Source organism: Primulina huaijiensis, chromosome 4, assembly GCF_012295235.1.
Source record: "Primulina huaijiensis isolate GDHJ02 chromosome 4, ASM1229523v2, whole genome shotgun sequence".
Taxonomy (NCBI): Eukaryota; Viridiplantae; Streptophyta; class Magnoliopsida; order Lamiales; family Gesneriaceae; genus Primulina; species Primulina huaijiensis.
In genome coordinates, this window is record NC_133309.1 from 22,803,294 (window position 1) to 22,815,150 (window position 11,857).

An 11,857-nucleotide genomic window follows, 5' to 3' on the forward strand; every position below is an offset into this window, starting at 1 on the left:
TTTATAATAGCACTCAAAAACTCGGTCCAACCAGCAATCAATTCATTACGATTCATCCAATCGAACCAATCCAAAGCATCTCCATCTAAATGAAAGGATGCAACAATTAAACGTTGAGATTCTGGAGTTCTATAATACTCAAAATACCTCTGAATGCGAGCTACCCACGCCGACGGATGATCACCCGAAAATCGCGGAAAATCAATTCGCATTTTATTCGCTCCTGCTGGTAGCTCGGAACTCTGGAACCTATTCAAATTATTCACCAACTGTGGTTGCGGCGGTGAGCTCGGACCAACTGCGGGATTGTTGCGCCTCAATTGTTGCTCCACCTTCGCATCGAGTGTTTTTAAGCCAACCGTGAGCTCACTGAGTGAAGTATTGAAGGTATCAATGCTTGTGTGTTGCTTTTCAATCAAAGCAGCCTGAGATTCCTGTAGATTAATGAGTTTGGAAAGAGTTTCCTCTAATCGAGCAAATCGCGTTCCTTCCGCCTTCGCTGTGCTGTCGTACCACTGTAACCGCGATGTGAATCAGTCAATGTAGTGAGGAAGAGAGCACCATTGTTAGAGCACCGCTTCGGAGATCAGTTCCACCTGCAAGTTAGCGTCTAAGAAGAGAAATCCAGAAAGAGAGCAGTTAAGAATGGCAGAGGAGAAAATTCAATTCAGGGGCCTACCCCTTTTCTTTTATTTCCTCCCTTTTATAGGTAAAAAGTCCCTTTCATTTTGACTTACAATAGTCAAGCTATAACGTGTTTTGTCTCCTAAACTTTATTTCATGCTTTATATACTACTCTCACAATTGGTATACAATTACTCTGATACAAAATCTAATAATCTCCTAGGTGCACTTCTCATGCGTTGCTGTCTCTGTTCTCCTTCCTCAAGCATCCCTTGCTGCCTCTGCTCTCCTTCCTCAAGCATCCCTGGACTCGTAACAGTTCAAGTGCTAAAACTCAAATCATGCAGGTAATCTATAATGGATAATAATGTTTATATCAATAGAGCATGCCAGTGCTCACATATGCACATCAACTAAGAACGATATTTTTTAAAACATCAACCAAAAACTTTTACAAAAATGTCAGGCCCATTACATAAGTGGATTGAAGTACCTTGAGATCGAGAGCTTCCTCCGTCTTCTCATATTCTTGGCACCTGAAATACAAAAATGCATGCATAAGTTAATGATTACCTCGGTGAGATTTAGATATTCAGAATATATAAAGCAAACACAATTCATCTTACTGTTGTAGGAATGACTGGTCAAGAAATATGATCAAGAGGGTGAGGGTGAATGAATGAATGAATGAATGAATGAATTTAGGAGGGAAATTTTGCAAAAGAGTAATGATGATGGTAAAAATAAAAGTAAATTCAAAAGTACAGGTTAATTCAATTTATCTTTTTATTTAATGGAAAACGACTGCCCCACACCTTCGGTTTGGCTGAAATAGAAGCTAGCGTTATTTTTTGCTTTGAAAGGGCATTGGCATTAATAATCAGAAGCTATGTGCATCTGAGGTGCAGACTTACTGTATAAGAAGTCTTATGTTTTCAAGAATCAGGTTAGCAGCGTTATGGTTTTCCAACTGATTAGGAGTTAGAACATGCTGCAAGAAAGAAAAACACAATTCAATTAAGAGAATGAGGGCTAACACAGATTTTAAATGGAAATATGAGGGATAACAAGTTTATCTATGACTGCCATAAATGTCGAAAACACATTCCAAAAGGATGAACACCTGTACATCTCCACCAAGTATGGTGTAACTTGATGTGGAGCCTATCATCCCCGTCCTTTTCATTCTTTCAGGATCTACAACTTGATCAAGCACTTTCCTCTTCAGAGGCACTCCTGTTAAGAAGTCGCAGGAGTAGCTTTTATCATGTGTACCTCCTAACTAGCTGAGAGTCACTCAGACAAATTTTATGGAAAGCTGAAAGCTTAAGCATCAGTAATGTTATGAATTATTTTTAAAAAAATGAAAATCCATGCCTGCCCTTAATATTAATCAAAGCCCAGAACTTGAATCTGGAGAAACCAAATGCTCCATCACTGGATTTATTGTCACATCACAAAAATGTCTACTCTTCTTACCTAGTGAATTTTGATAAAAGGATTGTACTGAGATTCCAGACATTGCTGCCACAATATTTGAAGAAGTATTTGTTTCATGCGGCATAGTTCCAGTAGCTGCAGATAGTTTTGGACCAGTAGCAACTGCGGGTTTAATACCCAACAGGATAGGCTGATATATGCAACCTGGTCTAAAATCAGAAGAAGCACGAGGCATCACTGTTGCCCGAGGTCTTTTCTTAATTAGTTGATAACCAATGAGTCCACAATGATAATCCCTGTTGAATTTTAATGATGATAATTATGATAAAAATGTCATCCCGTCATTTCATAACCATCAGGTGAATATATAAAGACTGGCAAACAATCGCTGTTACGCTACGACTCTCTACGAATTAATAAGGCGAAGAAGGCATTGCTCCCGGTCTTTTAGTTATCATGGAGTAAAAGAGGGAAAAACAGATATGCTAAATCTAAAATAGTTATTTGTTCATTAGTCATCTATATCAGTCAAGACCATTTCTTAATCTATTTTTTCCAAATAATTATTTACCAGTACTCTTGCGTCATTCTTTTCAGGCGGTATTCAAGCTTTTGAAAATCTGGAGTTTTCTCAAAGTCTTGTTTGTTGTGAATCGGCTCGATAAAGTTTGCTTCTAGAACATCTGCCATGTCCAGTTACAAGGCATATAGATCTCAAGTCATGTGATTGAAAATAAAGATGCTGTGAGGCAGAAATTTGCAGAATTCTTACCCACAATCCCTCTGCCTCTGCTTTGACCATAGGACACGACATGCCAAAATGGCTGCAATGAGAGAGAGGAACAAGATTTGAGATTAAGATGCAAGTCAGTAAAAATAATAGCGTATTGAACATATTGTCTATTTATTTAGTGGATGTTTGCTTTCTTATTTTATTCTCTCTCCTTTATTAGGGAGAAGGTGCTGGGCCAATCTTTGGGCATGGTACATGATGATTGATCAGATTATCATTATATTTATTGGTCATCTTCAACTGAAAATTAATATAACTGAACAAGCCAAAAGTAGATTTTTCCAATACTTCTAAAATCTGAAGTTCAGCAGAAAAATATCACAGAAGCAAGCAAATATCATGGTGTTAAAATCATTTCCAAGCTTTCCGTCACCAGGATAAGTAACATCCAAGGTATAACATATGCTAATAGAGTGAATTTGCACATAAAAGATGAAGTAGGCTTGCTTTCACCATCAAGGAAATAAAAAAAAGTCAAAAAAATTCCACAACCTGCACAACCATCATCTGGTAAAAGGAATTTAACTTGTGAAACATGCCAAATATGAAGGGCACAAGCAGCAACCAAGACAACTATCTAATAAACATCCTGAAGCACCATTAACATGAACATTGAATATCACACTACTTCCACTGCAGTAATAAGTTTACAGGGACTTAGGATGGCTACTAAATTTGGAGCCAATGAGACCATGTTTCGACCGATCAGCTATTAACAATGACAATCATGTTAAACAAATGCTGGTTATCATTGAAATCACTGTTTACTCTTTGGAATGCAATTTATTTGACTCTAAAGTTCCAAATGTTTAATAATCAGTAAAAGTAGTTACCAGTATCAATCTATTCTTGTGATAGACATTAAAACCATGTATATTTACTAGTGGCGCTTCCTTCAAAAATCCAATTGCAGTGATGACCGAAGCCTACAAGAAGCAAATCAACTCTGTTGGCAGTGGAAACTTAAATTACATCTCAATCCAATAGCCAACCAAAAAGACCAAAAAAAGTATAGACGTTGTCATGCAAATATGTGGGCGTGTGTGTGTGTGTGTGTGCACGTGTGAGTAAGTGTATATCAGTATATGTGTGTACATGTATAACGAACATACAAATGGAACACCAGGATTATCTGACTTCAGATCATGGCACTAAAATAGCGAACAAAAATATGAAAACCCATACAATGACGAACTATTTGGCTTAAGTTCGAGGATGAGGCACTAAGACTAAATTAATCTGCTGCTTGACATGGCAACAAGTATGAATCAGTTTAAGAAACTGGCATTCAGAATATGATCTTGCTTTCAAGTATTAATAATGTATCATTTTGTATCAGAGAAGATTTACCTCTTTGACCCTCTTAAAATAATATAGGTTATTTAAAGTCTGCCTAAATATGTCAGTGTATATGAACATGCAGATATAAGCCTGAGAGTAAAGACCCCGTGTAAAAGACTAATATTCTAGGTATAAGATATTCTTGGTTGCCGCTCCATAATTGCTTGTGGAGCTGATGTGGGAAGAAACAGTTCATATTTGTGTACCACAATTACTTGAAATATGAGTGCATATAGTGCCATGCATTCATCATAAGATTTTACCAAAAACTTGAATTTACCTCCACATTTTGAGGTTTGTACTCTATAAATTATGGAAATTTGAGATCATTCGCAATGTTATGATACTCAACAACTCGTCCACGCAATATTATGTAGAAATTATCCAGAACGCGCAAGTATAAAATAGACAAATATGCCTGTACGCATAGGAAACTAGGAGTTAGAAAGCTATGGTTTTGAATGTACATCTTTACGAAAAACAAGAATTTCAAACAAACATACACGGAGAGAATAGTAAAGACGATTAGCAAGATGATGTTCATTTACTTCCGTTCGAGAACCAACTTCCGCAGTACATTTACCTTTTCCGGACAGACAAATATCCTGAAACCATTAATTATATGAAGCTATCAACAAAATCAATGAAAGATGATAACCTATGAGAAATAGATGAAGTAGAAGATTGCAGCAAATCCTTCAACAGAAGATACCAAAGGAGTAAAAAAGTGAACCTCAAGATCCGACTCAAAATTGGGCTCCATTTCGCCTTCATCATTATGCCATAAGTTGTAGATCATAATCTTTGTACCATGACCACCAATGTCATCACACTGTGCAACAGAGAAAAGAAAACAAGAGAACAAAGTTAATCTCAAAAGATGATGATTTTAGAAGGAAATTTGTGTGCATATAATGTTATAGCAGATATCAAAAAAATAATAGGAACAACTTGTCAATAATTTAGGTATTCCCATATACTTTATTGTTCTTGTAATAAATTGGGTAACTGATACAACCACAATACAATATAGAGAAGACGAACAATCAAGAAGTTGGTGGCACTACTTTCATTTATAACCATGACTTAGCACACCAAAATTTGATCCAAAAGCACACAAATGTATTATTTTAGGCTATCCTATAAATCAAAAAGAATATAAATGTTAAGATCCCACCCATAAAATATTGTTTGTTTTCATGATTTAACATTAACTTCTTTAAAGGACAATCATACTGTCACGATTCTCATCTTTAGGGGTAGAAGAACATTAGCGAAGATGATAACACAGAAACAATTAGATAAGAAAGTATTGTGATAATAAATCGGCCATTATCATATCTCACAATCTTGAGTTACATGACCAGAAAAAAGATGTTGATATTGACACATATTTCATAAAGGAGAACTTGGAGAAGGAATAATTAGTATTCGTTTTATTACCACCTTGAAACAGTTTGCTTATTTATATCCTCACCAAAAGCTTGACAACCTTTTGAGCTTCAAATCAGCAAATTATGCATGGCCAATATATTTGCGCTAACTTGAAGGAAAGTATCAATAATTTAGGGATTGTCAGCTACTTTAGTTTCCTAAGAAATTAGGGAACTACTACATGCCAGGAAAAATTAGAGATATTATTACTTATTCGGATTTAATGATCCTGATATTAACTGAAAGGTTGTTCTCTAATTTTCCTATTTATCATACATATTCTTATCCTTGAACACTAAGAAAAAAAATCTTCATTTTATCTTTATGTTCTCTTTCTTTTACTGGAAAGGTTGAAAAAACAGGAAGAGAAAAGAAACCAATTTAGTAAAATAGCATACATGCTTCAGAAGTTCAGTCTCTGTGGTAAAAGGAGACCACTGTAACAAGATGGCAAGACTGTTCTTAAACTGATCTTCATCATACAATATATTCCAAGTGCCCGTTTCCATGTCAAACTGATAATCAACCTGAATAATTAAGGCAGACTCGGTAAATATTACAATATAAAAAACAAACATATTGAAAATGGTGCATGTAGTTTGAGCACAAAGAAAACCTAAGTGAAAAGCAAAGATATATAGAAACTTGTAATTTTTTATTGAAGTAACTTGGACACCAGGACAAAAGAACATCAGTCTGGAAAACAATACGTATCAAACTACACACATCAATTACCATGGGAACCACGATTCTATCTTGCCTTGTTTGCGTCAAGAATGTATATGATAGAAGACCTACACTTTGTGTCAAGTGCCTGGTCAAGAAATATGAAGTCAATATATATCACGCTTTAACAAAAGCAAGGTGACAAAATAAACAATTTTTTGCAGAGAAACGCGAGAACATATTTAAGTTTTTTTAAGATGAATACTGACTGATTAAAATATTAAATGAATGACTGGTAATTATCAGCAACTTACAATGACAAATGGGAAAAATTTCTACTCAATATGCGTTGCAAATAATTCAGCTTTGACAGAGTACTGAGCATTAATTTTTTCTAGATTCTGAAAACGATTCCAAATCTTGCAAACTAACAAAAAAATGGACCATCCATTGTCCATGAGAAATGATACAAAGATTAAAGTATACAAGTTATTAGTAATGGTTCATGGGATTTATGAAGAAAAATGCACCACTAAGTTTCCTTTTCAAAATTTCATACACTGATTGGCTTAGATGAACATTTTGAAGACTTTTTTTTCCCTAGCTGCTAGCTGTAATTGGGAATTGCAGCAGGATAATGTGAAGAACACCTTTCTCCCTAGACAAACTGTAAGCCTTGAAACAATCTCCACGTGCCAGGTTTGGAAGGTTTACCAAAGTCATGTCAGCTACCAGTCATAAGAAAAGCCGGGGAGGTCGCACTCTCTTCATGAAGGACTCGACCTCGAGGGGAGTCATAGGTTTGAGAGTCTATTTGGATGATATTATTGTTCCCAGAGATCGTGAGAAAAAACATGGTTGTTTACAAATTCAGTTCTGTTGTATAGAAAATGAATCGAGGAAGAATTTAGTTCTCTCTTATTATTTTGCTTTCTCTTGCACATGTACAAATTTCAGAGTACTAAAAAATTATTCTTCTCCACACTCAGAATAACCAATTTTGAGACATTTGACTTCAAATTACCACTTTACGTTACACTCTTACAATGCTTAACACAAAAAACTCGATTAACAACTATGACTTGAAGACCTAGTTAAATAGGTTGAGTATACTTTAGTTTGACATAACACCAGAAGATGTACAGCCTGTTGGATCAACCATGTGAACATGCATATCAAATCAGACTTCAAAGCAATGGCTAAATAGTTTTAAATCCACACTTAATAAGATTAAGGTATACTACATAGAAAAAGAAATATCAAAAGTTTTTTAGAGAAGAGAGGTGTGCAGTGAATCACAAAATAAAGATGGAAAAGATAACATGCGGACAAAAGAACAAACAGAAAGAGCACATAACAGTTTTCAAAGAAAGAAAGAAGGAAACCTGTCATTAAAGCACCTACTTAACACAACAACATCAGCCCCAAGTCTCATAGAACTCGTCTTAAATCCATTTCCATCTGCAAGGCTACATATAAATATCTCATTACGAAACATAAAAATTAAAATATTATGATTATTACACCGTCCAATTGCAGTTGTTGAATTCTTATCCGAAAATCCAAAACTTAGGCAATGCCTCATCGATTCTGCATCATTTCCACCACCATCATCTAATAAAAATCGACATAGTTCGCTGTTACCCAACCGCTTATGAAAGGTATGATATTAATAGACTAATGGAAGTAGCTAAGTATTGCAATAACATAAGTGAAGGTATTGCAATACCTTGAATTACCAAAGCAGGAGATCTATCTCTGGGGTTTAAGGTTTTATCAACAATGACAAAAGTTGCTCCATTCTTTATCTACAAACAAAATGCAGAAAATACAAAAGATGTATTGAGAGGACACCTATCATAAATAGTACGCAAAATAGCAAACCAACGACAACTAGATAACCTTCGATAAACTGCCAGCAAGACACCATATATGGCAGTTCAAACTCACACAGAACCGAATAAAGGGATATGTAAAATTCCTCTTCAGCATCGATAAGCATATGCGTGAAACAACACAAGTTTTGCACGATAAATCTCAAACATCTATCATCTTTGCATTCATAATAAAGGCAACTCCACAAAGCAGAGTAATATATGCATCAATATGAGAAATAAATTATTTAACCAGAGAGTGACGGCTGCGAGACCATGATGATTGGGAAAAAAGGTAAAAAAAATTAACTCATCATGTTGGAGGTAATATGAAAGGTCATCGAATTGGTGAAACCAACAACTCAAAGCAGCAAGAGTGGAACGGAAACAGAAGGATGAACAGATGATTCCAAAAGGATAAAAAGGACAGATAAAAATAATTTCAAAAGATTACCTCATCAACAGCATTATCAAGAAGCTCCGCGAAGGCTGTAAGCATGGGACAAGTAAAGTAAGATCAAGAAAACATCTTGAAGCAATATCCAATATGATATGTTCAAGCTCAACCAAAGAACAACATGAGCAGCACATACCACCAAAGGCCCATTTATGTGAAGTTGCATTTGAATGAAGAAATTCGGGGTGAATATGCATATAACTTGTGCCATCTGTCAATGAAAAAGATAATGTCAGATGATAACGTGGCAAAATATATGCTGCATGATCAATGCTGGAAAATATGATTGGCCCAAAATGTACTGAGACAGGCAAAATAAACCGATAATTGTCAAATTCAGTTGCATAACGTATTGAGTTAAAGTTAACCTATTCCATTCAATACCCTCTGTTAAAAAATCAAATTCAATCGTTAGAGAGCAAAATACTTTGACAGGAAGGCTCAGAAGTAAGCTTGTCATCATAGTTTCCAGCTTTCCAGAACTGCCGACAAAGGGGAGCCTGACACGTTGACGAGGCGGAACAGAGATTTATATCATCTGTCGGGTGCTGCTCATTCTGTTGCAAAGGTCTTCTCCACAAATTGTGCGTGAACGTGACGGATTTTGCAGCAAGCTCCCCAAGACCATGACTACCAGTTAAATTGATGTTTGTACAACTCATTTTATGGACTGGAAAGGAATAAAAATATAGGTGATTGGTTACTAAAATTATCAAGAGAAGATCGTAGCTTTATTTTATGGAAAACCCCATGAGAAGAAAAATAGGTAATCCATATGATAGCACAGGGAAATAGACAATATGCAGAAAGAAACTTGTATTAAAAATATTCTAGATGATAATCCAGCTCCTTTCTTTATTCTTCTTTTTTCTTTATTTCTTTCTCTATTTTTTGTTTAAACAATTGGGGGAGGGGATTTTTCTAAGTCTCGAACTTGAGATCTCTTACCTGAAAGGCTCATGGTGTGCTCGCTAAGCTAGCATCCCACGCACTTAGAATGAAAACTCAAGCGATATCACTACTCATTAAAATACCGAGGGATACAAGTGTCCTCTTTATTATCTCAAAACTACACTCCAACTCATATCCAATCAATCAGTGTTTCATTTTGATGTTAACTGCTCAAGAGGAAATTAAAAAAACTAATATTTACATATAACAATTAACTCGCACTCCTTCAGTTCCAAGTTCAAAGTCCGTGTCTCCTGTTAAAGATTTTTACAAGTTTTATTCATTTTTTTTATAATCATCACATCCCATGTCTTCTGTCAAAGATATCTACAAATTGAGCTTGACTAGAGGAGGCTTCCATTTATCATATCATACAATAACCAAATGCACTAAATTCTTATAGCTATATATTCGATTACAACTGATCATTTTTACGTCCCACAGCAGCTCCATCCATGCATGGGGCGGGGCGTTCAGTGTTTTCGAATTGAGCTTGTTAACCAACACATTAATGTGACATTTATATTAAAAAAAGAAATTTTGTCAGAAAATAAAATCGAACGAATATGAGCTGAAAAAATCACCACCCCGAAAAACTTTGCACCTATTCCGGAAACACTACAATCATTGGATAGGCGATAGCTATTCTAAAAAATTGTAACACTTTCCAAATCATATTGTTGAGCATTTCAACCATTTTCCTTCGTGTTCTTGCCTTCATTACCCAAGTTCAGAGTCTAAAAGCACAAATCCAAACACGGTCTTTTCCTTTTCCAGCAAGAAATCGTCAAAACCTAGAGCATATCAATAGGCATTATACCTGCAGGTGGTTTGATGATATGTTTCCGGGTCAATCGGAAGCGGGTCGGGTCGGGTCGCCATGCATTCTGGTGAAACTTGCGAAGCGTTCTGGAGTATTCTAGAAGAAACTTTCTTCCAGAATATATTATAAGAAAATAACTTCAAATATTATGCTTGGAAACGTTCTATAGTGTACTTTTACATTAAAATATTTTACGATGAAATATTACTAAATTTAAATTGTATGATATATATAATATATATAAAATAAGTTTTTTACGTAAAAAAAATCGATAGTAACAAATATAATATATATAAAATAAGTTTTTTACGTTAAAAAAATCGATAGTAACAAATTAATCCATTAAGATATATAAATCTAGAGTGAGTCTCATGTGAGACCGTCTCACGGATCTTAATCTGTGAGACGGGTCAACCCTACCCATATTCACAATAAAAAGTAATACTCTTAGCATAAAAAGTAATACTTTTTCATGGATGATCCAAATAAGAGATCCGTCTCACAAATACGACCCGTGAGACCGTCTCACACAAGTCCGTCTCACGGATCTTAATCTGTGAGACGGGTCAACCCTACCCATATTCACAATAAAAAGTAATACTCTTAGCATAAAAAGTAATACTTTTTCATGGATGATCCAAATAAGAGATCCGTCTCACAAATACGACCCGTGAGACCGTCTCACACAAGTCCGTCTCACGGATCTTAATCTGTGAGACGGGTCAACCCTACCCATATTCACAATAAAAAGTAATACTCTTAGCATAAAAAGTAATATTTTTTTATGGATGATCCAAATAAGAGATCCGTCTCACAAATACGACCCGTGAGACCGTCTCACACAAGTTTTTGCCATAAATCTAATGTATTATAATGGAAAATATCTTGACCACATACATAAACAAATAATTCCGAACAAATATTTCTGTTAAACTATCTCATGAGTCAATTTTGTTATACAAATCTCTAACTTAATCCAACTTATGGAAAAATATTATTTTTTATGTCAAAAATATTAACTTGCGATACATATATGGATCGAGTTGATCTGTCTCATGGACATAGATATGTGAAACGATTTCATGGAGACATACTCGAAATTAAAATGCAATTAAATAATTTGAAAATGATACTGTTTACTAATATTCTTGTAAAAAATTACAAAATTGTCAATTTGCAGAATCCGTCTAGTATTTTCGATAAATGAAAATTAGGCCGTCCAATTTCTTTACACTAAAGAAAATACCATAAAGTAAACGTAGAGAGAACAAGTAAATGAAGGAAATATGATTCAAAGAACCGATTCAGGTGTCACCATTAAATACAAAGAAAAGCCAAAGAGCATGCATCATTGACCCGTCATACCTAGGGATGAGAAAAAATACCGATAATTTCGGTATACCGAGATTACCGTATCGAAAAAATACCAAATTTATCGATTTTTCGGTATACCG

General features: G+C 35.1%; 1 pseudogene; it reads right to left on the reverse strand.

Annotated features, from left to right (window-relative positions):
• Positions 1-741: 741 nt before the first annotated feature.
• On the reverse strand, positions 742-10,504 carry LOC140975481 (protein MICRORCHIDIA 6-like; annotated as a pseudogene).
• Positions 10,505-11,857: the final 1,353 nt, after the last annotated feature.